The sequence below is a fragment of the Gopherus evgoodei genome, chromosome 1 (genome assembly GCF_007399415.2).
Source record: "Gopherus evgoodei ecotype Sinaloan lineage chromosome 1, rGopEvg1_v1.p, whole genome shotgun sequence".
Lineage (NCBI taxonomy): Eukaryota > Metazoa > Chordata > Testudines > Testudinidae > Gopherus > Gopherus evgoodei.
This window is the reverse complement of record NC_044322.1, coordinates 219854237-219867459: the sequence shown is the minus strand read 5'-3', so window position 1 is coordinate 219867459 and position 13223 is coordinate 219854237. Positions and strand designations below refer to the sequence as shown.

The following is a 13223-nucleotide window of genomic DNA, read 5'->3' as shown; positions in this document are numbered from 1 at the left end:
CTGTGGATGCTCAGGCACTAAGAGTGAAATAATAACAACAACAACAATACAGTGCTTGTGGAGTTAGCAGCATTCAAACCTGCACTGGGCAACCCCAATGGATTTCTAGCCCATTGCCTTAACCACTCAGCCACAACTACTTGATGTACACATGCTTCACTATATGATGATTCTGTTCTCACTGAATTGGCACTTCAAATTGTTTGCTCAGACCAGCTTCCCCAGTACACTCACGGCTCCGCATCAGTGTAAGTGTGTCCATGGGTGAACAGTGAGAATTCCTGCCCATTTCCCTTCCAGCTGGAGCAGAATGAGAGTGTGTTTGTATTAATGACATTGTTGTAGATTGTTGTTCATTCCCCACTCTGACAATTCAGACAGTCTCTTTCCCATTCAAACCTCCAGCACATCATTCCAATAGCCGGGGGCAGGATTTCTCTGGGGGCACTGAAATATTTCAGGGGGCTGGTGCATGAACTCAGCCTTGCATTCCACCCTTGATGTTTCATGGACTAATAACAGCAGCAGAAAGAAAGAGCCGAGCCAATATCTCCCTGGCAGGGATGCAGGTGCCACGTCCTCTCTGTCTAACCATCACCATTGCAGGAGAGAAGGGTTCACTGGAATCGAATGCCCTGGCTCAGACCAGAGACGCAGGAGGGTTTTGCTGTTCATGGAACTGTGCAAAGGAAATTGTGTCGCTGTGTGAAATTGAAGTGGGAAATGAAACTCCCACATGGTGGCCCAATGCCCTAAGGAATGTGGGTGAAGGACTCGGGCTGAGAAATGATTTAACAGGGGTTTGTTTCAATTTATTGGCCTGATTAAAACTATGGCTAAAAGCCTCCTGTAACTGGGGCTGCGGGTCAGGACAGGCAGTTCTGCGTAGAGTGTTCAAAGCTGCCCTGTTTCTGCCCTTTCTCTGCACCGTCCCTGCTCCCAGAATGCAGCAGGCCCTGGACTGAACTCTTCCCCTGTGGGCCGAACTGGTTTCATTTCCTGTGATCCTGTTGTCCCACCCCAGAGCCAACGCCCCCCTGTCAACCAGCACCCTTAGCCCCAGCAGTACAGGTCAGCCAGGAGCTGTGCCCTGCCAGGCACTCAAGGGCAGCTACCCTGCAGCTGGGAGCTCTCCCCAGCATGGTCCGTGGGAGCTCGCGCACTAACAGGGCAGTGGCAGCAGCCATGTGGTGGGTTGGGCTGGCGACCTGGGTCCATCTCCTGGGGTCGACTGGGTTCATGCTCAGGCGACTAGCCCCAGCCACCGGCCAAGCCCCACGGCCACACTGCTGCTGTTACCGCACTAGTCCCTCACTCCCCCATTCGCTCACTGAAGCCAGGAGAAGGTTTGCAGGGACAAGGTGGGAAGGGTTTGACCCCAATATCCCAGAGCTGATTCTCCCCACAAAGGGGTGTGTGCATGTGGTGGGTGCTGTGTGCGATGCCCTGTGCCCATGAGGAGGGGACCGGAGCTCTGCCAGCAGGAAGATTTATTCCGCAGGAGCCCTGCCTCCCTCCCCCAGGGGTTCCCCTGGAGCAGAGAAGCTTTGAATCCTCACTGGAGACTAGAGAAGCCCCAGCAGCACAAGCTGCCTGGCAGAAGTTCTGGATCAGGGTCTCAGAAGCCCGTTGGGTTCATACCCTCAGGGTTGCCTTGCCCAGTGCCAGGGCTGCTCTCACTCCTCCAGCACAGAGGGGGCTGCAGGCTCTTTGCCAAGCTGGGTCCCAGCTCAAGGCAGATTTAACACTAGTAGGGGAGCCCAGGCATGTGCTGGTGCCGCTCAGGGAGGGAATCTGGGACAAAGACTGATTACAAATTGGGTTAACTCTAAAGTGGGACTAGAAAGACCCTTGCTGGGATGTAGGGGGGTAGGTAGCCCCCATTGTGTACTGTGCCCTCGCCAAGAAGTCTCTGGGAGAGTGGATTCTTCTTGATGGGCCACCAACAAGTCTCGTTGGTCCTGATGTCGGCTGCTCCTTTGTTGATACTGACAAGCTAGCTGTGGGCCTTTCCCACTCACCCCATAGCTCCAGAATGCACAGAGAGCAATACGGGTGTGGAAGAAACGAACTCCACTCTCAGGTTGGAAGCAACAAAATCAGAGACAGCTTTATTCAAACAACTGCAAAGGAAGTGCCTCAGTTTCTCCAATGTACAAGCAAAATCACAGAAGCATTTATACCTCTGTGTGATGTGCATTAATTAAAAACATCTGCATATTATTTAGGCTATTTGCTATCTAGTCCAGTAGTTTCTCACTTTCTCTTCTCAAACATTGTTATCTCAAGGCTGGGTCATACTGACTACTCTGCTGTTTTCCACTTGCTTCTGACGTGGGCCCTGCTTCTACAGGTCCCACAATATTAGGCTAAGACTTAGCTCAACAGTTGCTCTGTCTCTGACACGTAAATGGCTGCACTTAAACCCTCTTTTTCTTTCCCTGCTGCCACACTTTGTAACTTCACATACAACAATAGCACATGCAATCCAACAGGAGAGTGATGTTCAGTGGACCGTGACTTTTAAAATGACACCTAACAAGGCCTGTTTTGTACAAAGCATATCATAATCACAGCACAGCTGTGAACATGGGGGGTCCAGGGTGCTACTTTGAACTCCAGAGTGTCACACTCTGCCAAAGCCTTTTTCCGCTAGCAGGGGCCTCTCTGTGCCCAGAGCTCCTAGTAGCTGCATGTCTGCAGGCAGTGGAGAACTCTGCATTGGCTTCTCTTTCTCAGTGAGCATCAGCAGTGGTTCTTGCAAGGCCTCTAGAGAATGACCTTCCAGAGGAGCTGGCTGAAGAGTCTTTCTAGGAACCAGGAGCTCCCAGCTTGGCCTACCAGTTTTTCATTGCGGAGCCAACTTTATCTATCAGACTCCCTTTTTGGTATCTCTTGCCTCTAAACAGAAAAGACCTTCCCGGACAATCCTGTAAATGCTTGTTCAAGACAAAGGGAGCCTTCCTGGTAGGTAAGTCTTGGAATGAGGTAAATGGTGAGTCTGGAGCTGATGAAAAGGTGACTGTCACCCAGAGTCGAGCCGAAGCTACTGCGACCACAATGCAGCGAACTAACCCCTATCCAATCTCGGCTGCTAGCAGGAAAAGAGTGCCGTAGAAACCTTCTCTCCCCTCGGCTGTGGCTTTCTGTGTGCAGAGAGCCAGGCAGCACGATGTCGGCATGTCTGGCAGGAAATTATTTGGAATTTGGATGTGTTGTCTTGGAGCATTAAGTGGAGCAGTTGTGAAACCCTTCTCAAAGATGGTGCCATGGCTTAGCTGGCTAAAGCACCTGTCTAGTAAACAGGAGATCCTGGGTTCAACTCCCAGTGGTGCCTTGCTGCCTGCTTTTTGTCTCCTCTGCTCAGAGTTTGCAATGTCTTGCTAGGAAACGGAAGAGACCTGGGTCAGCAAGCCAAGTAATTGCTTGTTATGGAAAAGGCCTCTTTGCAGAGGAACCTTGGAGAGAATCAAATCACTCCCCTGGAGCTGATGAAAACGTGATTGCACGGGCAAGGAGGCTGTAATTGCTGTGACATGAGAGCCTGTGTCTTTTTTTTTTTGGTTAATTAAAATATCAGCTCCATTAGAAAACCCCATTATACAAAGCACAATGCAATCCCAGCCAAAAATGCCATTGGAAATACAAAAACAGGAATAATACAATCGCTAGTAATGCACGGTTCCCAGGCCAATCCTGTGTCCTGAGTACCCGCTAAGGGCCCTGTGTGCTCACCAGAAACCTGGAGGAACTGATACTGTGCCTGGACACAAAACTCAACCGCTCTCAGTTGCTGATGGAAAACCCCTTCCTGCCTAGTAACAAAGCCCAGCAGGAGGGAATCAAGGCCCGTCCTGGCCCCAGAGCCCAGCCCATGCCCGCCTCCACTCTGCTAGTCACTCACTTCTTTTCCCACCGCGGCTAGCCAGTCAACAGCCACAGAAACCCGGTTAGCCACTGCTGCAGGGACCTGCCTTTGTTGCTGACAACAGCTCTGGCAAAGGTGATACAATGCTCTGGCATTGAGCAGGCGGCGCAGTGTGTCCTGTGACACCTGCCTGCTATACGGCGGCCTCTGCTGAGGGTGTCCTTGCTGCAGCTGCAGCTGGTTCTGCTGGCACCCTGTGGTTGCTCTCATTCAGCCAGGAACAAGTCTCAGGTGAGCTGAAAAGAATCCTGTCCAATCAAGTCTGGCAGCCGCCATCATATAACCAGAAGTCCCTACACCTGCCAGGGAAACAAACCAGCTGCCAGAAAGTGGTCCATTATCTCATGCGGTGCCAGAGCCTGACACAGCGCCCGTGGGCAACCTTTGCTCTGCACATGCCGGCCATGCACACGCTAGCTGGTTCCCATGAAAGATGTGCCACTGCACATATCAGTACCTAAAAAGTACCTTTGCCACTGGCAGATACTTTAAGGCTCCCGTCAGTGGGTTCTGGAGACAGTTGCTCCACTTTCAGTGAATGTAATTGTATGTGCAGCTCTGTGCAATCACATTGGATGGAAGCTTGGTAAATAAATTATACAAGAGGGTCAGGTAGAGTGTCTACTACAACCACTATGTTTTGTCCCGAGAAATCTTTACAGCTATTCTGAAGGCAAATGGGCCATTTTCCCACAGAAATGGTCTATAATGGATGGCTACAGGCAGCTGGTGGAGAGATAATCTCATCAAAATTTTTTGACTACTGGGTAATGTAATCAAAATCACTAAAGGAATGTCAGGGGTTTCTATTGGAACTTAACTTGCCTGCCCCTGGCTGTCTCTGGCTGTACAAGATGGACGTGTAATCGGAATACAGTTGTGTAAAAAAGAGTAATCACAGTGCAAGGGATGTTAGGCAAAATAGAACTTTGTGTGTGATGATGTAAGGTTTTAAGGACCTAAACTGACACTCATGGTTTGTAAAACTCTTCTTTTGAAGGTTTGAGATGAACTGGTTTGGTTGGGGTCTTTTTTTATAATGCCACTGAAAATCCATTTGAATCATCCGAAGTGGCAAAACTGCCAGACACTTTTTGCCAGACACAAGTAACTAGTGTTGTTTGGGTTTGGTATTTAGCATTTAACCCTTAAGGTACCTCACTACTCTATAAAGTTCAAGACCAAAGTTATGGCTGTAGTAAGTGGCAGCCAGAAACAGAAGAATGGAGAAAGAAACATTGGTTGGACAGATGGACGGATGGACAAACCGAATTATTAAGCCTCTGTTTTAAAAAACCCCACAAAAATGCTTAAAAACATTAAAAGGAAAAAAGGGACAAAATGTTTCCCCATTTACCAAAAAATCTCAGCCTAGATCTGCCCTTGGGGTTTGGGAGTAGGGGGCGCCGATTGCGGGGGATGCCGATTGCAGGGTTCACCTAAGGCGCCAGTTGCTGACAGCTAGTCTAGGGCCACCCCTGGCCAGAGGCCTTTATTTCTCCAGCCTGCGACGACAGGGAGGGGTGTCGGGAACTTGCCCCTTCAATCCCGCACACGAAACCCCTTCTTAAGAAAGGCAAAATCCTGAAGAGAAAAAGTAACATCAGGAAGGACTCCAGAGACAATGATTTTTAAGACCTTGGGGAATAGTTGAGTGTCTGACCAGGGACTTGAACCTGATACTCAGCCAACTGAGCTAGCCAGGCTCACAAACAGACTGAGCACGTTCATGCAGAGGAAAAACTACTGAAGAAAAGGAGAGCAGGAAACAATAGAGGAAACCTGCTGGTCTTTCTCTCTCTTCCCAGCCATGTCCTGGCCTGCTCCTCCCATCAGCACCCTGAGGCATTTTGCCAGCACCATACCCCAGTCAGCTCCATCCTCCTCAAACACTGGAAGGCCCAGCTTAGGAACCTGGCTGCTCTTACAGCCGCCTCTTCCGCCCTGACCAATAGGGAGGAGGAGTGAGTCTCCCTCAGGCCCGCCCTCAGCATTTCTGGGGAAAGTCCGATGCTGCCAAAGTGACTTTGGGCCAGTAGGTCAACCAAGAAGGTTGTCTCCTAGGCCTGGCTGCAGCCCAGCTGCAGGACTTAGAATAAACCCAGCTCCCATCCCTCCCTATAGGGCTCCAGACAAGGCCAGTCTGCTGGATCCAGTGGCACCTCTAGTGTGCAAGTCACAACAGCCAGCAGGCAAAAGACCAGCTCCCGTATCATTTCAAACAGCAAGACAAAGCCTTGAAACTCCACCTATGCTAAGGTATGAAGCAACAGATCCCAAAGTGCCTCTGAGCTCAGCTTGCACTATTCAGCGTTCTGACAGCTGAACTTTATGCCACGGGACCAGATGGTGTCACAGTCTCTAGACGCCTGTGACCCTCAGCTGGCAGGTTTGCACTCTGCACTCACAGCTTCTCTGCAGCTGCTTCTGCTCTCTTCTCCCCTTGGCTTTCTAAGCACCTGGCCCCACAGCGCTTCCTGCCAACCACAGACTGCGCTTTCTGAGCCTGCTTCTGCAGATGTGGGCTTCTATCCTGTTTCCTAAAGACTCAGCAGGAGAAAGGGGCCTTTCCAGGAAATTGCTATGGCTTCTGGGAATCCATGTGTAGCTCTGGACACGCCCAGGATGCATTTGGTGACTGGCATGCATAGCAGCTTAAAAGCCAGCTGCTAAAACTAGGGCTCATACACTGGACCCCCCTCCCCAGTTAAAAGCCTCATGTTCTTCCCACTAGTGGCTTCCTCTCGCATGACTCTCTTTCCTCCTCCATCAACTATAATCCTGATCTACCATGTTCGCACGTCCTGCCCTGAGTCCCCACATCCCCCTACTTTGTCTTTGTTCCCTGCAGGCTGCAAAAATGTCAGGGGAGGCCTCCCCTCCCTTCACTCTGTGCTCCTGCTCATATCGGCCAGATGGAGCCTCATCTCCTGGAACTCGGCAAGCTGTCGCTTGATCCAGTCATACAGTCACATGCTGACTGGCTCCCCATCTGGATGCTCTTGTGGAAATCCCACAGGCGATGCTACAGGACTTGGCACCATTGGTTTCTTTAATGTTGTGGTGTTTGTCCTACCGCCGGAACAAAGCCGCCAACTCCTCCCTCACCGACTCCCACCAATCTCCCTGGTTGCCATAGGACCCTCTGATGCTTTTCTGTTCTGCCAACACTGTGAGGCCTCGCCCCCTACTCCTTTATCTTGAAAGCTCTGGATGTTCAGCTTCCAATATCCTCTGCCCTAGGTCAGGGAATTGCCCACATTGAGCACACTGTGAGAGCTGTGTGATCCGAACAGTCCAGCGACACGACCCTGCACTGGGCTGTCGATGCGCTCTCTTTCACGTAAATCCTGTCAGGGCGACTCCTGGTCTGTCCCCATAGGAAGGTATAACCCATTTGCAGTTGGTGTGAGCTCAAATCAGAGGAATAGGAGGCTACTGCCCACCCTCCACTGGTTCTGCTATAACGAAACACGTCCTCTAAGCCGACCTCACTACAGACCTGCGCCAGGTAGTGCTCATTGTAAAAATGTTTCCTCTGATAGTCAAGAAAATGGGACCAGAGGTTCTGAGGCCGGCTGACACAATTAAAATCAGCCCCAACACCAAACGCCATGTGGTCCAGAGGAAGGGAGCCAGTTCCCACCATAGATCTTTCCTTTCACACCTTAACATTAAGTGCCTCCTCTTGGGCCTCTGAATCCCTGCCACATTCCACGTGCCAGATGCCCCTTTCCCAGTACTGTCCTCACTCAGTTTTGCAGAGGAGCTTTCCTCCCAAGTCCCCTCTGGCACCATCTCCGAGGGCCATCCTGCCTCACTCTGTTCCCACCATTTTGGGTTGACAAATAAGTCACGTGAGGAAGACAGCACCCATTTTGCAGCAGTTGCACACAGAAAGGATATCATTGTGAGCAGCCCATGAAGACAAGACTCGCTTTTGCCTGCCTTGCTCAGCTTGACTTGCTTCCTCACCCCATTCCTGCCTCAATTCCCTGGTTGACCTGGTGATGGAAGGGGCGGCTAGTGGCATGGGGAGGAAGTTGAGCTGGACCCTGAGCTTGACTAGACCCTGGCAGTGAGAGTCTGGCCACCACTTGCCACGCCACCCTGTTGTCCCGGCTTCTCCCACTGGGCATCATTTCGAGAGGGATGTGGGGCTTCTGCCTCCCCTCCCCAATTTTCACACCACAGAGGAGTGTGAACAGGAAAACGAACAGCTGCTCCACACCCCCACCGGAGGAACTCGATGCCCTTAGCTGCTTCCCTTGCTCCCCCCCAGCTGAGCAGAAGCCTCCTGTGCCCATAACACAGAGGTCGTTTAATCAAAACCCTCTTCTGCAAGCACCAGGCCTCCTTCTTCTTACACTGGGCCTGCAAGCAGGGGAGGCGGTTTGCACAGCACCAAGAGTCTAACCTGTGAGGCAGGAGGTAACTGATGCCCGCAGCCTGCTGGGGAGCTCCCAGAAGTTATTAAGGGACAGAGACTCCTAAATGTCCTTAGTAACAAGGGTTTGGGGTTCACCGAGGCCAGTAAGGGAGTCATTATGTCTGCCCTATAACCCTGGGGGTCAGGTCGCTGTGCAGCTTTGATCTAGAGCTCAGATCCCAACAACCAACCAGCAGCCCACAGCCTCCCCCTGGGTCGGCCCCCCCTGGTTACTCCTTACAGGCTGACTATACCCCCCCTTCCAGCCGCAGATTCACCCCCTAATCATCCTACAGCCACTCAGGGCCACAGACATGGAGGTGCTGAAGGAGGGAAGAGTGACTCCATGGTGGGGTTCTTCTCTAAAGATGGCTAGCAGAAAGGTGGTGCTCAGCTCTGTCAGCGACCTGCCCAGTTGCCTTGCTGCTGGGGGATGCAGACATTTCTGTAAGGCGATTAAATGGAGTATTTGGCTTCTTAGTGAATGTGAGGAATGTGCAATTAAGAGAGGGAATTTCCATCCCTGTCTCAGGGTTCCTGTGGCCTAATGGATAAGGCATTAGTTTCTTAAACTAAAGATTCTGGGTTCAATCTCATCTAGGGTGAAGAACTACTTCCTTCTTGTATATTACGAAGAAGCCTTGGTGGTGTTTTCACCAACAAAGCTGGGAGACGTTTAAACATAAAGTACTGGATCTTGGGAACAATCCTCCAGAAATGGCATCTTCCACTTGACAAATGCTTTCTAGACACATCAGTAGCAAACAGTTAATACTAGTGTTTGTCTGAGAATAGAGGGAAGGGGAGTATTTACTATGACACCTCAGTGAAAGAGCAAGGCTGTTCTGAAAGAGAATGGATCTGTGTGGAGGCAAAACAGATCTTGAGAATGAGCAACAGTGTGAAAAGAGGTTCAAATGTGTGTTAGGTGTTAGGTTGGTCTGACAAATTTCAAGAAAATACCAATTCCCGTAGACTGATGCAGACACTGGCTGTTTCTGATCTTTTACTGAGAATTCATTGAGAAATATTTTCCTTAACTATGTTATGGAATATTGGGTGAGCTATGAAGGCACCATTCTTTCTGCTTTCACCCTTGGAGACAACACGGATACATGGCATGTGGCCAATGCGCACCTTCCAGTCAACTGCAAGAGAAGACAACTGTCATAAACACATAGTTAAGGGTTAATGTATCTTTTACCTGTAAAGGGTTGAGAAGCTCAGTAAACCTGGCTGACACCTGACCAGAGAACCAACAGGGGGACAAGATACTTTCAAATCTTGGTGGAGGGGAGTCTTTTGTTTGTGCTCTTTGTTTTGGGGGTTGTTCGCTCTTGGGACTAAGAGGAACCAGACATCAATCCAAGCTCTCCAAATATTTCTGAATCAATCTCTCATGTTTCAAACTTGTAAGTAATAGCCAGGTAAGGTGGGTTAGTCTTATTTTTGTTTTCTCAACTTGTAAATGTTCCTTTTTTTGTAATGTTCCTCAACTTGTAAATGTTACCTCTGTTTGCTGTAACTTTGAACCTAAGGCTAGAGGGGGTTCCTCTGGACTATATGAATCTGATTGTCCTGTAAAGTATTTTCCATCCTGATTTTACAGAGATGATTTTTTACTTTTCTTTCTTTAATTAAAAGCTTTCTTTTTAAGAACCTGATTGATTTTTCCTTGTTTTAAGATCCAAGGGATTTGGATCTGTGTTCACCAGGGAACTGGTGAAGTCCCTCAAGGCAACCCAGGGAGGGGAAAGTTTTGGAGGGACAGAGAGTGCTCCAGACACTGGAATTCTGGAGAGTGGCAGTGTACCAGATCTAAGCTAATAATTAAGCTTAGAAGTGTCCATGCAGGTCCCCACATCTGTACCCTAAAATTCAGAGTGGGGAAGGACAACACAGACAGGGACAGCAGCAGGGCAGACTGGAACTCCATGGAGATAGTGGGACCAGGTCTCATCAATGGGGAGGTGGCCACCCCAGCATGCACAAGGCTGAGCCAGCAAGTGCGATATGTGCTCCCCAGTGCCCCTACTCACTGCAAATGGTGGTGAAGGGCAGTTACTTAGTTTGGTTGGTCTGGCAAATTTAGGGCTTGGCTACACTTCCAGATGTAGAGTGCTGGGAGTTAAACCAGCCCTCGGAGACGGCAGCAGGGAAAACGCTGCCGTGTGTTTATACTGTCAGCTGCAAGCGCGCTGGAGTGGCCACATTAGCAGCTCTGACAATGCCACAGAGAGCAGTGCATTGCAGTAGCTATCTCAGTGTGCAAGTGGCTGCAACGTGCTTTACAAATGGGGGCTGGGATGGAGTATGACAGGGAGTGTGTTGTGTGTATGTGGGGGGAGAGGCAATGTGTTTGTGGGGCTGAAAGTGTGTCAGCATTCTATCTTGTGTGTTCAGACATTAGCAGACCGCCCTCTCTCTCACACAAACTCACAATAGCAGCATTCCACACTAATGGTTGCTTTGTCCCGGAGCAGATAAGCAGCTGGCTGTCAGAAACAGAGCTTTGAAATGGGATATCTGCATGCCTGCAGCCGATTTCAAAACAATAACCAGAGTGGGCACTTGACTTCAGGGGATTATGGGATGTTTCCCGAGGCCAATCACAGTGTGGAGGTGGATTATCCGGAGCGCTCCAGCTGCAGATCCCAGGTGCTCCATGTGCCTTGCCAGTTTGGACACCTCAGGAGTTAGGGCGCCTGGGGCTGTTTTAATGGGCTCTAACTTGCAAGTGTAGCCAAGCCCTTAGACTATGTTACTTGTGTGACTTACTTGTGCTATTGTAATATATACAACTGATGTGCAATGGTCAGAAATCGCACCAGCATAGAAGTATATGGCCCTTCCCCTTTCTATTGGGACTGGGAACTAGGGAACCAAAAACCACACTAAGTTTTAGTAAGGAGCCAACAGTCCCTTACTCAAGCCAGCCCCGGGAGGGTCACCGATGTGCAGAGAAGCCAGCATGAGCTGGTCTCATGGTGTAATGGGCAGCACTCAGGAATCTGACTCTTGCAATCTGAGTTCAAATTTCAGTGGGACTTTGTGGTAAAGCCCTAGAGCTCCCAGTGCTCAACTTCCTTGTCTCCAATTGTACAAGAACAAGTCTTTCCCATCCTGTTGGGTGACTCAGGCCTCTGGGTGGGATGGCTGCAGTGGGTTAGGGCTCTAGAACTGGCTACTGATGCTTGAGATTTGGGGCTCTTGCTGCTTCACCTGATGCCCACAAGTTTGGCACTTGCCACTGTGCTTTTCCTCTTGCCCACGTGGCATTTAAAGAAAGGAGTCCCAGGGCCAGACTTCATAATCAGGGCTAGGCAGGAGGGAGGAAGAGTCCTAGGCAGGAGCCCAGCTCATCTCTCCTCCTCTGGGCACCTAGAGCAGAGGTGGCTGGTGCTGACAGCTCCAAGGGAAGGTTTAAAAGTCACAGAGCAATGGAAGGCGGGGCAAGAGGAGGGCAGGACCATGCCTATGTGTGGCCAGCAGACAGCCACAAAGACACCTGGCCAGGCTGCTCCCTGCCATGCCAAACCCCCACTGAAGGCCACCAACAGGCCAGCATGCGGAGTGGCTGCTGTTGCTCTGTGGCCAACATCAGAAGAAGGTAGGAAAGCAGGGCCAGGCCCCCTGATGGGGCCTCTGTCTGTTCCCACTCACGGTGCTCACTTTGGCAATGGAGCCGCCCATTTTCTTTGGCAAGTCAGGAATGGCAAAGGCTAGACTGGAAGCACCTGGGGCTCATGCCTCAGCCTTTGTGATGCCCAACCCCTAACCCCTTCCCGGGGCTCTAGTTGAAACCGGAGCATTGGCCTGAGTGGCCAATATGAGGTTCCAGCTGTGAAGAAAGCAGGACTTGCAGCACAAAGTGAGCACAACCACGAAGGGACTCAAATCCTGAATCATCTGATCCACAGGGAGATGCCTAATCCTTTAGGCCACATGAAGAGGGGATCTAAGCACTTCTTTGGAAAAGGTGGACACTGTGTTTCTCAGGTCATCTACTGAGGGAGCCAAGACGCTCTGGGCACAAGAAGTCGAGTTCCCAGCAAGATGTGAGAGTTAATTCTATGGGGCCAGTTGCAGGGATTTGTCAGGGAGGCTCAGGCATGGGGGATTGGGGTGCAGCGGACAGACCGGCTGTCTAGGTGCTTAGATTTAGTCACACTGAGGAGGAGGAGGAGGAATCCTGCTGAAAGGCAGTGGCTGTGCAGAAAAAGAGGAGGGGTTCCTGGGACTTTTTTTGCCTCACTTTTGCATACCTGCTCATTCTTGTGGTGAGCAGTGAAGATGTTCTCAGCAAGCCCGGGTAACTCAGTTGATAGAGCATCAGGCTTTTAATTTGAGGGTCCAAGGTTCAAGGCACTCAGGTTTTTCAGTTGCCTTGTGCGCCAGTAGCCAAACTCTGTTCACAGCCACACACAGATTCCCAGAAGCCATGGCCATTTTCTGGAAAGGTTCCTTTCCTTAGCAATCAGGAGAGAGGCCACATCCATAGGAACAAGCCTAGAAAGCACAGTCTCTGGCTGCCAGGAAGTGCTGTGGGGCCAGGTGTTGAGAAATCCCAGAGGGAGAGCAGCAGAGATGTGGGGAAGGGAGAGAGAGAAGCAATGACAACAAAGGCAAGTGTAAAGGGGGCATCTGGTCTGGCTATTGTGGCAAACTTCCCTGCCTTATACACAACCCTGGTGGAATTGACTAGTAGAAGGATCTGAGTCCCCACCCCTTTACCCAGAGACTGCCTGCCCTTGGAGACCATTAGGATACAGATATTCAGGCCTGTATTTTGAGAATGTAGATGTATTTTTATCACTTACCTAGTTATAGAGGTATAAAAGAAAGAATCAAAAATCACTGTCTGTC

General features: G+C 50.4%; 1 protein-coding gene, 1 non-coding gene and 1 pseudogene across 4 annotated transcripts in view; 2 read left to right on the top strand and 1 right to left on the bottom strand.

The window, feature by feature from the left end:
- Positions 1–13223, bottom strand: part of LOC115636587 (zinc finger protein 154-like) — a 658270-nt gene that overhangs the window by 182139 nt on the left and 462908 nt on the right. The window lies entirely within an intron of this gene.
- LOC115636545 overlaps positions 1–13223 on the top strand; it is a 1011845-nt pseudogene that overhangs the window by 795440 nt on the left and 203182 nt on the right.
- Positions 3264–3337, top strand: TRNAT-AGU. The gene has a single exon. It is a non-coding gene; the product is annotated as a tRNA-Thr (tRNA).